Raw genomic sequence first — 16062 nt, 5'->3', positions numbered from 1 at the left:
CGCAAATCATGCTTAGGTGTATATGATTACATACATAGCTCATGATGTTGTTGAAGCAATCCAGAGGGAATACTAATTGTGGCTTTACTGGAACATAATTATGAAAAGCAAAATAGTTTTGTAATTTTGGACAGCAAGTGAACCGAAGCGACACATGTATAGTATAGGGATCCAACAAATCAACAGACAGGTTTCGCACATGTTTGGACCTATAAAACAAGGTTTTAGTTACATTATTATTAAAAATAGATTAGTAATTATAATATTCTTGCAGAATAATTACTCCTGTTTTAAAGTTTTCTTAAATATATAGAAATACATAGATGTTTATAAAACACCATTTTTGAAGCCCTATTGGAATTTGTACTATAAATAAGATTTCAGGTGATTATTGGTTGTACTTGCTTCGGCAGTACATATTCTAAAATTGGAACGATACAGAGAAGATTAGCATGGCCCCTGCGCAAGGATGACACGCAAAATCGTGAAGCGTTCCACATTTTTTGTTCTTTTTTCTTTTAATTTCCAGTTTCATTTTGGACGAACACTTCCTTACCTTCCTGAAAACGACAAATATATCACATAACATATTCGATCATTTACATATCTTTGTATATAGAAGCAAAAATATAGTATAGGGCTGTGCCCACTTCGCAGAGGTTGACAACTATTGTCGATAATTTGGAAAAATGAAATTCCCTCTAACTTGTTGATTAATAAGAGTTTTTATTTCAATTGTTGATTAATATGTTTCATTTGTTTTAAACAATAACATAACTTTTAGTTAATGAACAATATTGACTCCTAGTAAAAATGAATATCAATATCTTTGTTCAGAGCGTTTCATTCATTATCCTTATTAACGTAATATTATACCCTCCCCTTAATGGGTCAAAACTCCTTCCTCTTAAAATTCCAACATGTCATTAGCTTAATGAGCTGCGTTGTAAAGAAAAAAAAAGTAATGGATTTCTTGGATTTAGTAAAATCCGATATCATTGCAATTTTGCGATTATGCTGACATCTATTGCTGAGCGCATTTTCCAGATTCTATCACCAGGCTTCAGATTTGTAGAATGAACGAAATTCGCACAAATTAGTAAATGGGCTTTGGATACAGGATAATTGTCTGTGCAGTACGTACATACCACAAATTGGAGCAGAATGGTATTAAGGGTAAGTTGCTACAATAGATAAAAGGATGGTTAAGTGGGAGAAGACAGAGAGTGGTAATCAATGGGTGCTGCTCTTCGTGGACTAATGGTATTAGTGGAGTCCCACGGGGTTCGGTGTTAGGTCCACTGTTGTTTTCTATATTTATCAATGATATTGACGAAGGTATATCAGGCTTAATGTCGAAGTTTGCAGATGATACAAAGGTTGGCAGGGTTGTTAATGACAGTAATGGCAGTGTGCTACTGCAACAGGATCTAGATAATTTGGGCACATGGACTAAGAAGTGGCAACTGAAGTTTAACCTTGACAAATGCAAAGTACTGCATATGGGTAGAAGTAACCCCAGAGAAACGTACCAACTGTGTGGTACTACACTTAAGGTAGTAGAAAATGAAAAAGACCTGGGAGTAATTGTGCAGGCAGATATGAAGTTTTCTGAGCAATGCAGACAGGCTGCCAGGGCAGGTCCTGGGGTTTTGTCAATGATATATAGGAATTTTGCTAGCAGGGAGAAGGAGGTGATTATCCTTCTGTATAAGGCAATGGTCTTGAGTACTGCGTACAGGTTGGAGGTATCATTTTAGGAAGGATGTAGATTTACTTGAGCGTGTACAGAGAAGGGCAACAAGATTGGTGAGGGGAATGAAGGGATCCTCTTACCAAGAGAGACTTAAGTTCGGCAAATTGCAGTGGCTGGAGACTAGGCACGTGCGCGGTGATCTGATTGAACTGTATAAGGCTTTGAATGGGTTGAGCACGCTGAATTCTGATGGGATCCTTCCACTTGTTCAGATTACAAACCTAAGGGGGCATAAATTCAAATTAAAAAAAGACAGATGTAGAATAGATGTGCGGAAATTTGCCTTTAGCCAGCGGGTGGTTAATTGCTGGAACAAACTTCCATCTGTCGTTGTGGAAGTTGATAATTTGAATAAATCTGAGGAGGAACTGAACAGGCATTTGGAGGGAATGGTGTGATTTTTTTTTTTTTTTTTTTTTTTGGCTGATGCTGCATAAGCTCATACACTTGCTTTCTTGCATCACATGCCACTATTACTACTACTACTACAAACTAAATTCTGTATATAAGGTTGATTTTGCGTTTGCTGAACGAATGACCAGAGTCACAATGTTATCCTCACCTTAGACCAACTAACACAGCCACGTTGTGAAAAAGGACCATAAAAATTCCTCACTTCATCAACAGGAATCGAACCCAGGTCTTTTCTATCAGGTGTAGGGGTGGAGATTCTACTAACTGTGCTACCCACAAGGGCGTATAATTCTGGCAACTGCATTTTTTTCAGTTTGACGAATACCAGAATAAGTTTGTAAGCATCACTTTCCAGTACTGGTGAGTTCATTGAAGGCATGTAGTGGCATGCTCTGTGAGTAAAACGTAGCCATCAGAAGTCAAATTAGTATTACTCTAAGGACCCAGCCTTCTTTGCAAATACCCGCTGATCAGCAAAACTGTGCATATTTCAATTACCCTTGAAAGTGTCCGGTCTAAGGAGGATAAAAATACAAAATCGATACCAATTAAATTGTACTCGTCCATATTAGAATGATTCGGTTTTGCAGAGGTCGTTTAACATGTAGTTTCTAATACTTGTAACCGTGATCCAATCCTGAATATTCAGTCTGTCCTTTTTCACAGAGGTGTCCATTAAAAGAGTTTCCACTGTATATACGAGGTGTGGCAATAAAGTTCCCGGAATGGTGCATTAAAAAGAACACAAAATGAAGGATGCTCAAAAATCATTTCATTTAAATTCAAAGTACTTGCCACCTGGTTGAATGTACTTATTACACGTTCTAAAAGTTTCTGTGAAGAGTCAGCGAAGGCGTCCAAAGATTTGAACGAAATTTTGCGGGCCTGAAGGTTCATTTTGAAGTCCACTGCATGCTATGATGCTTCGTCTCTAGTTTGTACTGAAACACCCAACACTCATCTCCAGTGACAAAAACAGTCGAGCAAAATAAGGTTGTCCAGACTTCACAAGTCTGGATGAAATCTTTGCATGATGAGATCCTTCGTTGTTTCTGCTCATCCACGGGGCTGTGCGACACAAATTTTGCACAGACCTTCCTTTTCCCTAAATCGTCAAGCAGATTTGACAAAAGGAATAGTAATTGTGGCTTTATTGGAATATGATTATGAAAACCAAGATAGTTTTGTAATTTTGGACTCTGAACCAAGGCTACACGTGTATGGTATAGGGATCCAACAAATCAGGTGAAACGTTTCGCACCCGTTTGACCCTAAAAATTAAAGAATTTGTTATATTTCTATTAAAACTAGTTTCTTAATTATAATATTATTCCAGAATATTTATTTTTATTTTAAATATTTCTTAAGATTATAGAAAATCTGTAATGTCTTTAAAACACCAATTCGTGATCCTATACTGCACTTTGTAGTATAAATATGATTTTAGGTGAATGTTGGTTGTACTTGCTTAGGCAGTACATATTCTAAAATTGGAACGATACAGAGAAGATTAGCATGGCCCCTGCGCAAGGATGACACGCAAAATCGTGAAGCGTTCCACATTTTTTTTCTTTTTAATTTCGAGTTTGGGTTTGGACGAACGCTTTTCGTCCAAAGTAAATACTGTTAAATAACTTTTAGTTAATGAACAGTATTTACTTTTAGGAAAGATGAATATAAATAGCTTTGTTTAGAGCATTTCATTTCATCATCCTTTTAACGTGATATGATACCCACCCCTTAATGGCTTAAAACTCCTCTTCCTTTTAAAATTCTAACATTTTTAACATGAAATTAGCTTAACGTACTTCGTTGACATGAAAAAAAAAAAAAAAAAGGGGGAGGAGGAGAGGCTTTGTCACCAGCAGTGAAAATTTATGTTCAAGTGGCTACTGGCTCGTTGGAGCTGTTCTCATGTTGCTTCGTCTTCGTGCAAAGGCTCCTTTGGCAAAGTTCTGGAGTGCCTTGAAGTTGTCCGAGTTTGACACCAAGCATTGGAGGTTGTGTTGAGCCCGTTGTGTGCTGTTGATCAGGTTGGTCCTCAAATCTGCGTAGATCGCGCAGTCCAGGAGCACGTGTTTCCAGTTCTCTCTCTGGCACCGCAAGAGCACTGTTCTGTGTGATGTAGCCCATGTTGATGCAGCTAATCGTTAAGGGATCCGTGGTTGCTTCCAGTGCAGGGGAGAACCATTTCTGGACTGCTCTGGCTGGCATGTAGGTCACATTCGGTAATATTTATTTGGTAGCTGCCCCGAGCGACGTCTTATCCCAGCGTGCCTGCCACAGCTTTATCAGCTCATTGCAGCAGCAGTAGTTTCTGTTTGGGTATCCATATTCATGTTTGTTGGGATGCCAAGAAACGTGGTTGGATTGCTTTTCCTTATCCGGTATTTCAAGCCTCGATAGGCAACGTAAAGGTCAAGTGGCAGCGCACCGGCCAGTACTTGTAGGGCCGGGGTGGACACTGTCCTGCACACTCTGTAGATGGCGAGCAACATTAATCGCTGGATTGAGCTGAGCTCGTTCCTCATCTTTACCAAAGGCTATTTGGGAAGGTGCGAGGGAGCCAGTTCTGTATTACCATAATCCATACAAGGGGCCCCAGTACATACCCCTGGGGGCACCCTCGACTGATACTTCTCTTGACCTGTTAGAACTTGGATTGCAGGAGGACCTCTCTTCCAGAGAAGTAGCTAGGAATCAATTTGTGCAGTTGTCGTGAGCAGGCAGCTGTGCGGAGCCGCGCCACAGTTCCACCAGATAGTGTCGAAGGCCCCCTCAACATCCACGAAGACAGCAAGCTCGAATTTTGCTGCAGAGCTTTCAATGCGGAGAACAAAAATCTCAAAGAGGAACTCCTCGCAGGACCTTCCAGGGGTGGAAACCGTATTGGTGAGGTGAGATCAGGTGTTTTTCTATGAAGAGTATTGTATTTCGCTGTTCTCTCAAAGACTTTCCCCACATTTGCTAGGAGGGCTATAGGCCTAAACGCACCTATAGGCCTACCATTCTTGATGAGGCGCAAAAGTGCCAGTTTCCACACTCGGGGGAAGGCACTTTCTTGTAGGCATATGTTAAACAACTGTAGCAAGTGAAGTGAAGCGGTATGATTTTGCAAACACGGATAATGAATTCGTACTCTTTGAGATCAATACCGGGGCATTTCTTAGGATTAATCTTCTTGAGTGCTGCTGTTAGCTCGTCCAGAGTAAAGGGATCAGTTTCCTCCTGTGGGATGTACCGCTCATTGGCCTGCCGAATCTGTGTGTTCGGGGAGATCGATCTGGCGATCACCAGGAGGGAAAAGTTTGTCCAAAATTAGATTGATTAAAATCAATCCAGTTAGTTGTTTCATGTCTGTCATCCAGAACTGTGCAGTGGATTTCCGGAGAAAAGGTTTTGTCCCTTATTATTTTATAGGTCAATCCCCATGGGTTGCTCGCATTTGTGCATTTGACAAAGTTTCTCCATGTCGCTTTTTTCCGTGTCGCAATTTCTTTTACGTATCTATTCTTTGTGGAGATGTACCTTCTATAAAGTTGTTCAACTTCATGTGGGGGTTCAGTCAATGTGTCGCTGGAACCTCCTTCGAGCTGTGTGAACATCTCTCCTAAGCAGAGTAAGGTCGTGTTTTCCATCATTTTGGTAGTTGGTGGATGAAATCGTTTCTTTCTCACAGATTTGTAAGCTTTAAGTTTGAGGAATAGCCAAAAGAAGTTTGTAATCATCACTTACCATTACTCGTGAGCTCATTGAAGGCATGTTGTGCCTTCAATTAGCGTACTAATTTGACTTCTGATGGTTACGTGTTACTCACAGAGCAACACGTAGCCATCAGGTGTCAAATCAGTATTACTGTAACGACACAGTCTTCACTGCAAATACCCGCTGACTAACAAAACTGTGCATGTCTCAATTACCCTTCAAAGTGTCCGGTCTAAGGAGGATGAAAATACAAAATGGACACCAAAGTACGCGTCCATATTAGAAAGATTCCGTTTTGGAGAGGTCGTTTAACAAGAAATTTCTAATACTTTTGAACGTGATCCAATCCTGAATATTCACTCTGAGAGATTTTCCATTTTATATATACGTGGTGTGGCAATAAAATTCCCGGAATGGTGCATTAAAAAGAATACAAAGTAAAGGGTGCTCAAAAATGGTTTCATTTTAATTCAAAGTAATCGCCGCCTGATTGAATGCACTTATTACACGTTCTAAAAGTTTCTGAAAAAAGTCAGCAAAGGCGTCCAAAGATATGAAGTTCAATTAGACGGTTACTTTTTCTTTATTTCCTCATTATCCTCATATCTCCTTCCTTTGAGGGCAGTGTTCACCTTGGGAAAGAGGCAGAAGTCCGGTGGTTCTTAATTGGTTGAGTGTGGTGGAAGCTCGATGTGTTCAATGCATTGGTTCGTCAAAAAGGTATTCACAACAAGTGCGAATGAGCGGATGAATTGTCGTGTTACAAGAACCAGCTGCCCTTTCTTTCGAGATTGCTGCCTCAGCCGGGAAATGCGCTTCAATAGTCTTCGCAGTACTAGTATGTAGAATGCATCATTGATTCTCTTCCCTTCAGGTACACATTCCTTGAGAATCACACCAACAACATCGTCTTTGTCCTGTACTTTTGTAAACGAAACTTTGCGGGCCTGAGGGCTCATTTCGAAGTCCACGGCATGCTGTGATGCTTCGTCTCTAGTTTGTACTGAAACACCCAACACTCATCAACAGTGACAATACAGTCGAGCAAAATAAGGTTGTCTTCACAAGTGTGGATGAAATCTTTGCATGATGAGATCCTTCGTTGTTTCTGCTCATCCATGTGGCTGTGCGACACAAATTTTGCACAGACCTTCCTTTTCTCTAAATCGTCATACAGATTTCACAAAAGGAATAGTAATTCTGACTTTACTGGAACATGATTATGAAAACCAAGTTGGTTTTGTAATTTTGGACATTTGAACCAAAGCGACACGTGTATGGTATAGGGATCCAACAAATCAGGTGACACGTTTCGCACCCGTTTGACCCTAAAAATTAATGAATTTGTTATATTTCTATTAAAAATAGTTTTGTAATTATAATATTATTCCAGAATATTTATTTTTATTTTAAATATTTCTTAAGATTATAGAAAATCTATGATGTCTTTCAAACACCAATTCGTGATCCTTTACTGCACTTTGTAGTATAAATATGATTTTAGGTGAATGTTGGTTGTACTTGCTTAGGCAGTACATATTCTAAAATTGGAACGATACAGAGAAGATTAGCATGGCCCCTGCGCAAGGATGACACGCAAAATCGTGAAGCGTTCCACATTTTTTTTCTTTTTAATTTCGAGTTTGGGTTTTTACGAACACTTTCCTGAACACGACAAATACTGTATATCACATAACGTTTAGTTAATGAACAGTATTTACTTCTAGTAAAGATGAATATAAAAAGCTTTGTTCAGAGCATTTCATTTCATCATCCTTTTAACGTGATATGATACCCTCCCCTTAATGGGTCAAAACTCCTTTTCCTTTTAAAATTCTAACATTTTTAACATGAAATTAGCTTTAAGCCTGACGTAGCCCGGTGGTCAGGAGCGAGAGTGCATATCACGCGTTCCTTGAGTGGACCGGGGTTGAAGCCCGTGACTACTAAATACGATAAATATTTGTATTGACGATTTATTGTAAACTCTACTGACTTGGTTGTCGTACCGGAGTATAAACAGTACTTCGTTGACATGAAAAAAAAAAAAAAAAAAAAGGAGGAGGAGAGGCTTTGTCATCAGCAGTGACAATTTATGTTCAAGTGGCTACTGGCTCGTTGGAGCTGTTGTCATGTTCATTCGTCTTCGTGCAAAGACTCCTTTGGCAAAGTTCTGGAGTGCCTTGAAGTTGTCCGAGTTTGACACCAAACGTTGGAGGTTGTGTTGAGCCAGTTGTGTGCTGTTGACCAGGTTGGTCCTCAAATCTGCGTAGATCGCTCAGTCCAGGAGAATGCGTTTCCAATTCTCTCTGGCACTGGAAGAGCACTGTTCTGTGTGATGTAGCCCAAGTTGATGAGCTTATCGTTAAGGGATCCGTGGCCCGTCAGTATAAAGGTTGTTTCCAGTGCAGGGGAGCACCATTTCTGGACTGCTCTGGTTGGCATGTAGGTCATATCCGGTAGTAACAATTTGGTAGCTGCCCCGAGCGACGTCTTATCTCAGCGTGCCTGCCACAGCTTTATCAGCTCATTGCAGCAGCAGTAGTTTCTGTTTAGGTATCCATACTCAGGTTTGTTGGGATGCCGAGAAACGTGGTTGGATTGCTTTTCCTTATCCGGTATTTCAAGCCTGGATAGGCAACGTGAAGGTCAAGTGGCAGCGCACCGGCCAGTACTTGCAGGGCCGGGGTGGACACTGTCCTGCACACTCTAGATGGCGAGCAACATTAATCGCTGGATTGAGCCGAGCTCGTTCCTCATCTTTACCACTCTCACACGGTGAAACCAGGTGCCAGCCGCATAATCACAAATTGGAAGGAAAGCTGCTTTATAATAAAGTGATAGGGATCGTCTGGATAATCCTCATTCATTTCTAGTAGTTCTGACTATAGTTGCAGAGAATTTTTTAATCTTGGTGCATAGATGAATCAAATGAGTTAGGAAACTTAACTTGTGGTCAACAATGATGGCCAGAACCTTAGTCTGGGTGAACGATCGGGAGCTGCGTGCCTGCAATTTTTGCCTGAGGTCCAGTTTTCCTTTGAACAACATCATCTTGGTCTTCTTTGGGTTTATGGCGAGTTTGTTTGTGACTGCCCAGGATTGAATGTCAGCTAGGACCTGGTTAGCTCTCACTTCAAGGGCTCTTCGGAATTGGCTAGAAACAACAATTGTAACATCGTCGGCAAAGGCTATTTGGGAAGGTGCGAGAGAGCCAGTTCTGTATAACCATAATCCATACAAGTGACCCCAGCACATAGCCCTGGGGGCACCCTCGACTTATACTTTCTCTTGACCTGTTGGAACTTCAATTGCAGCAGGACTTCTCTTCCAGAGAAATAGCTATGAATCAATTTGTACAGTTGGCGTGAGCAGGCAGCTGTGCGGAGCCGTGCCACCATTCCACCAGATAGTGTCGAAGGCCCCCTCAACATCCACGAAGACAGCAAGCTCGAATTTTGCTGCAGAGCTTTCAATGCGGAGAACAAGATCAAACAGGACCTCCTCGCAGGACCTTCCAGGTGTGGAAACCGTATTGGAGAGGTGAGATCAGGTGTTTTTCTATGAAGAGTATTGTATTTCGCTGTTCTCTCAAAGACTTTCCCCACATTTGCTAGGAGGGCTATAGGCCTAAACGCACCTATAGGCCTACCATTCTTGATGAGGCGCAAAAGTGCCAGTTTCCACACTCGGGGGAAGGCACTTTCTTGTAGGCATATGTTAAACAACTGTAGCAAGTGAAGTGAAGCGGTATGATTTTGCAAACACGGATAATGAATTCGTACTCTTTGAGATCAATATCGGGGCATTTCTTAGGATTAATCTTCTTGAGTGCTGCTGTTAGCTCGTCCAGAGTAAAGGGATCAGTTTCCTCCTGTGGGATGTACCGCTCATTGGCCTGCCGAATCTGTGTGTTCGGGGAGATCGACCTGGCGATCACCAGGAGGGAAAAGTTTGTCCAAAATTAGATTGGCTAACCAGCTGCCCTCTCGATCCTGTATGTAGAATGCATCATTGATACTCTTCCATTCACGTACAAATTCCTTTGTGAATCGCACCATGTTTGTTTAAAAAAAAAAAAAACATCGTCTTCATCCTGGACTTTTGTAAACGTAACTTTGGAGGCCTGAGTGTTGATTTTGAAGTCCATTGCATGCTGTGATGCTTCGTCTCTGCAATGTATTGAAACACCCAACACTCATCTCCAGTGACAATACAATCGAGGAAAATAGGGTTGTCTTCACAAGTCTGGATGAAATCTTTGCATGATGAGATTCTTCTTTGTTTCTGCTCATCAGTTCTGCTCATTGCGACACAAATTTTGCACAGACCTTCCTTTTCCCTAAATCCTCATGCACAATTTGACAAATCGTCTGTTCATTCATATCCCATTCATAAACCATCATTCTGAGGGTCAAACACCGATCTTTTGCCAAAATTTCCGAATTTTTCAACGCTGTCCTCATTCCGGAAAATTGATGGGCGCCCACTTCCAGGATCATCGCGAACATCCTCACGTCCGTCTTTGAACTTCTTATACCATTCAAACACACTGGCTCGACTTAACCATAAACTCATCACCATAAACAGTTAGTAGCATTTAATACATTTTTAGGGCAAATTTTCCCACTTTAACAAAATCTGATATTCGTTTGTTGCTCCATTTCAAAATCAAGATACAGATCGTTGACGCTACAAATGAAACTGGTTGTTACTTGCAAACTGTTAGCGTACTGGACAATCTCCACAACAGCATCTGTTGGAGGCCGTTTGAACTACAACGTAACACTTCTGTTTATTTTCAAACTCATCGAACATAACCTCAACAGCACCAGTTCGGGAAATTTAATCCCACAACTCGTGCACACACGCTAAAAACAGAGGATTGCCAGGAAGAGAAGAAATGAAAGTAAAACGTAACTGATTCTCTTTTCTTTACTTACTTTTGTTGGGTAGGGGAAGGGCCGTCATGTAACTTTAACCAAAGCAAACTTGGGCACTTGAATCCGGTTTATATGGTCTGTGCCAGATTAGGAAATCCTCCATTCTTTCAAGAAACCCAGAGTGGCACCGACCAGAAGTAAACGGAATACTCTGGTAAACACGATCAGGGGATACAGGGCATGCGAAAATGATGCTTATGTTAATATGATTGCATACATAGCTCATGATGTTGAAGAAATCCAGAATTAAGAGTAATTGTGGCTTTACTGGAACATGATTATGAAAAGCAAGATAGTTTAGCAATTTTGGACAGCAAGTGAACCGAAACGACACGTGTATGGTGTAGGGATCCAACAAATCAAAAGACAGATTTAACACCAGTTTCACCCTAAAAACAGGGTATTAGTTATATTTATATCAAAAATAGTTTCGTAACTATAATATTATTTCAGAATATTTATTTGTTTTTTACATTTATCTCAAAATTATAAAAATTCTGGGCTGTCTTTAAAACACCAATTCGTAATCCTATACTGAACTTAGTACTATAAATATGATTTTAGGTGAGTGTTGGTTGTACTTGCTTCGGCAGTACATATTCTAAAATTGGAACGATACAGAGAAGATTAGCATGGCCCCTGCGCATGGATGAACACTTTCTTACTTTCCTGAACACAACGAATATATCAAATAACATGTTCGATCATTTACATATTTTTGTATATAAAAGCAAAAATGGCACAGCCACTTTGGATAATTCAGAAAAAGGAAATTCACTCTTAACTGGTTGCTTAATAAGAAATTTTATCTTTTAATTGTTGATTATGATGTTTCATTTGTCTTAATGAATAACATAACTTTTAGTTAATGAACAATATTGACTCCTAGTAAAAATGAATATAAATAGCTTTGTTCAGAGCGTTTCATTTCATTATTCTTTTAACGTAATATGATACCCTCACCTTAATGGGTCAAAAAACTCTACCCATTTAAAATTCCAACATGAAATTAGCTGAATGTGCTGCGTTTACATGAAAAAAAAAAAAAAAAAAACACTGCGCCTTTTTGGATTTAGTAAAATCCGATATGATTGTAATTTTGCGGTTATGCTGTCATCTATTACTGAGCGCATTTTTACAGATTCTATCACCAAGCTTCAGATTTGTATAATAAACGAAATTTTCACAAATTAGTAAAGGGACTTCTGAGTACAGGATAATTATATTTGTTTAAAATAAAAAAAACCTTGTATTCATCGTGGACTTCTGTAAACGTAACTTTATGGGCCTGAGTGTTGATTTTTAAGTCCATTGTATGCTGTGATGCTTCGTCTTTGCATTTTATTGAAACACCCAACACTCATCTCCAGTGACAATTCAATCGAGGAAAATAGGATTGTCTTCACAAGTCTGGATGAAATCTTTGCACAATGAGATTCTTCTTTGTTTCTGCTCATCAGTGTGCCTGTGCGACACAAATTTTGCACAGACCTTCCTTTTCCCTAAATCGTCATGTACAATTTTACAAATCGTCTGTTCATTCATAACCAACTCATAAGCCATCATTCTGAGCGTCAAACGACGATCTTTTGCCAAAATCTCCGAACTTTTTCAACTCTGTCCTCATTGCGAAAAATTGATTGGCGCCCACTTCCAGGATCATCGTGAACATCCTCACGTCCGTGTTTGAACTACTTATACCACTCAAACACACTGGCACGATTTGACCATAAACTCACCACCATAAACAGTTAGTAACATTTAATACATTTTTAGGTCAAATTTTCCCAGTTTAAAACAAAATCTGATATTTGTTTGTTGCTGCATTTCAAAATCCAGATACAGATCATTGACGTTACAAAAACTGCTTGTTAATAAATAAATAAATTTTCTGTTTATACTCCGGGACGACCAAACGGTCAGAGGAGTTCACAAGATAGACAGAATACAAGAAACAGCACCGTATTCAGCAGTCACGGGCTTGAACCCCGGTCACTCAAGGCACGTGTACTTATGCACCCGCGCGCCTGACCACTAGGCTACGGTTACTTGCAAACTGTCAGTGTATTGGCCAATCTCTACAACACCATCTATTGGAGGCCGTTTGAACTACAACATAAAACTTCTGTTTATTTTCAAACTCATCGAACTTGACTTCAACAGCACCAGTTCGGGAAATTTAATAACACAACTCGTGCACACACGCTAAAAACAGGATTGCCAGGAAGAGAAGAAATGAAAGTAAAACGTAACTGATTCTCTTTTCTTCATTTACTTTTGTTGGGTTGGGTTGGGAGGGGGGAAGGGCCGTCATGTACGTTACCTTAACCAAAGCAAGCTTGGACACTTTAATCCGGTTTATATAGTCTGTACCAGATCAGGAAATTCTCCATCCTTTCAAGAAACCCACAGTGGCACCAACCAGAAGTAAACTGAATACTCTGGTAAACACGATCAGGGGATACAGGGCATGCGAAAATGATGTTTATGTAAATAAAAATGATTACATACATAGCTCATGATGTAGTTGAAGCAATTCAGAGGAAATACTAATTGTGGCTTTACTGGAACATGATTATGAAAAGCAAAATAGTTTTGTAATTTTGGACAGTAAGCGAACCAAAGCGACAAGTGTATGGATTAGGGATCCAACAAATTAAAAGACAGATTTATCACCTGTTTCACCCTAAAAACGGAGTATCAGTCATAGTTATATTAAAAATAGTTTCGTAATTATAATATTCTTTAAGCATATTTATTTGTTTTTTAAATATATCTTAAAATTATAGAAAAACTTTGATGTTTTTAAAACACCAATTCATAATCCTATATTGGAATTTGTACTTTAAATACGATTTTAGGCGAATGTTGGTTGTACTTGCTTCGGCAGTACATATTCTAAAATTGGAACGATACAGAGAAGATTAGCATGGCCCCTGCGCAAGGATGACACGCAAAATCGTGAAGCGTTCCACATTTTTTTTTCTTTTAATCTCCAGTTTGGTCTTGGACGAAAACTTTCTTACTTTCCTGAACACGACAAATATAACACATAACATGTTCGACCATTTACATATTTTTGTATATAAAAGCAAAAATATACTGTAGGGATGTGCCCACTTTGCAGAGGTTGGCACAACCACTTTCGATAATTCTGAAAAATGAAATTCACTCTTAACTGGTTGCTTAATAAGAGTTTTCCTTTTAATTGTTGATTAATATGTTTCATTTGTTTTAATGAATAACGTAACTTTTAGTTAATGAACAATATTGACTCCTAGTAAAAATCAATATAAATAGCTTTGTTCAGAGCGTTTCATTTCATTATCCTTTTAATGATACCCTCACCTTAGTGGGTCAAAAAACTCTTCACTTTAAAATTCCAACATGTAATTAGCTTAATACGCTGCGTTTACATGAAAAAAAAGAAAGAAAAAAAAAAAAAAAACAGTGCGCTTTATTGGATTTAGTAAAATTCGATATTATTGTAATTTTGCGATTATGTTGTCATCACTGAGCGCATTTTTCACGATTCTATCACCAAACTTCAGATTTGTATAATGAACGAAATTCGCACAAATTAGTAAAGGGGCTTCTGGATACAGGATAATTATCTGTGCAGTATACACATATCACAAACTGAATCCTGTATATAAGGTTTATTTTGAGTTTGCTGGAAGAATAACCACAGTTTTCAAGAGAAAACACCATGTTATCCTTATCTGAGACCAACTAACACAGCCAAGTTATGAAAAAGGCCCATAAAAATTCCTCATGTCATCGATAGGACTCGAACCCAGGTCTTTTCTACCAGGTGTAGGGGTGGCGATTCTACTAAGTGTGCTACCCACCAGAGCTTATAATTCTGGCAACTGAATTTTTTCAGTTTGACGAATACCAGAATAAGTTTGTAAGCATCACTTTCCAGTACTGGTGAGTTCATTGAAGGCATGTTGTGGCATGCTCTGTGAGAAAAACATAGCCATCAGAAGTCAAATTAGTATTACTCTAAGGACCCAGCCTTCGTTGAAAATACCCGCTGACCAACAAAACTGTGCATCTGTCAATTACCCTTGAAAGTGTCCGGTATAAGGAGGATAAAAATACAAAATGGAAACCAAATGGTACGCGTCCATTTTAGAAAGATTTCGTTTTGTAGAGGTCGTTTAACATGCCATTTCTAATACTTGTAACCGTGATCCAATCCTGAATATTCAGTCTGTCCTTTTCACAGAGGTGTCCATCAAGAGAGTTTCCACTGTATATACGAGGTGTGGCAATTGTAAGAACCAAATTCTTACACTTATCCTAAGGAATGTTATGAAATAAATATTATAACATAACAAGAAAATATATGTATATATTAAATAATATTATTTACATAGGATGATTTTCAGCTTAGATTCCGATCGCTCTGTACTATACAGTTAAGTAGGGGAGGATTAGTGTAACAACGGGGGGTAGCTGGACAGGGCACAAAAGTACATGGGAGCACCGTAAGGGCAGTTCAAGTCGCTATAAACAGAAAGTGGGCAGCTCTTTGGAAGAAAAGAACAAGGGAACCGACTCCCCCTTGTGGAGAGGAAGGATTTTAAAGACTAAGAGGGTGGATGGGGATCCTGGATGCTGCATACACCTTGTAGAAATGGCTAGCCAGAATAAAACAAACCGACTCCTTGAGCACTTACTGATTTCAAGGAGCTGTAGAGAAAAAACAGAGTGGACTAATAGCGGTAAGTGAATCGGGATGATCACAAGGAGATATCCAGAAATTTCTAGACTTCTGGAAGTTCATCGAAGCTTCTAGAAATTTCGAGAAATCGGATGTTTCCCCAGGAAAGGGAAGGGCCAAGAAAACGGAGGAAGTGGGAGAGAGCAAATGAGAATATAGAGATGATGAAGAACGAACTGCGATTGGATCAGAATAGAAGGGGTGGCTGAAACAAAAGGAGATGGAACAGGAGTGACAGAGCCAGTTTTTTGACAGTTTGGGAGTTTTGGAAGTTGAAGAGTTCCTGTGGGTGTGCCTGAGTGATGTGCGGCCGGAAAGAAATCCCGAGAAGTGCCGGGAGAATCGCTGGAATGTGGTAGTGGAAATTGAAGCAGTTTGTCGCAAAGACAATTCGTTAGGCAAGTTCTGGGAGAGGTCAGTCGCAACATAGAAATAGGAAGGAGATGCCCAATGAAAGATGGAAACACATATGCTGGAGCTGAGTGATAAGGATCGAAAAGTCTCGGTATAGA

At 39.6% G+C, this 16062-nt stretch overlaps 5 non-coding genes across 5 annotated transcripts; all 5 read left to right on the top strand.

Moving 5' to 3' along the window:
* The first annotated feature begins 397 nt into the window (after positions 1–397).
* Positions 398–504, top strand: LOC150086217 (U6 spliceosomal RNA). The gene has a single exon (XR_016547026.1). It is a non-coding gene; the product is annotated as a U6 spliceosomal RNA (small nuclear RNA).
* Positions 505–3630: 3126 nt separating this feature from the next.
* LOC150086216 (U6 spliceosomal RNA) lies at positions 3631–3737 on the top strand. The gene has a single exon (XR_016547031.1). It is a non-coding gene; the product is annotated as a U6 spliceosomal RNA (small nuclear RNA).
* Positions 3738–7392: 3655 nt separating this feature from the next.
* On the top strand, positions 7393–7499 carry LOC150086215 (U6 spliceosomal RNA). The gene has a single exon (XR_016547030.1). It is a non-coding gene; the product is annotated as a U6 spliceosomal RNA (small nuclear RNA).
* Positions 7500–11395: 3896 nt separating this feature from the next.
* Positions 11396–11506, top strand: LOC150086214 (U6 spliceosomal RNA). Its single transcript, XR_016547040.1, has one exon. It is a non-coding gene; the product is annotated as a U6 spliceosomal RNA (small nuclear RNA).
* Positions 11507–13692: 2186 nt separating this feature from the next.
* LOC150086213 (U6 spliceosomal RNA) lies at positions 13693–13799 on the top strand. The gene has a single exon (XR_016547025.1). It is a non-coding gene; the product is annotated as a U6 spliceosomal RNA (small nuclear RNA).
* The last annotated feature ends 2263 nt before the right edge of the window (positions 13800–16062 follow it).

The sequence above is a fragment of the Mastigoproctus giganteus genome, chromosome 5 (assembly GCF_048544385.1).
Source record: "Mastigoproctus giganteus isolate SK-2022 chromosome 5, ASM4854438v1, whole genome shotgun sequence".
Taxonomy (NCBI): domain Eukaryota; kingdom Metazoa; phylum Arthropoda; class Arachnida; order Uropygi; family Thelyphonidae; genus Mastigoproctus; species Mastigoproctus giganteus.
Note: the sequence above shows the minus strand (reverse complement) of the source record. Positions and strands in the feature narration are given on the sequence as shown.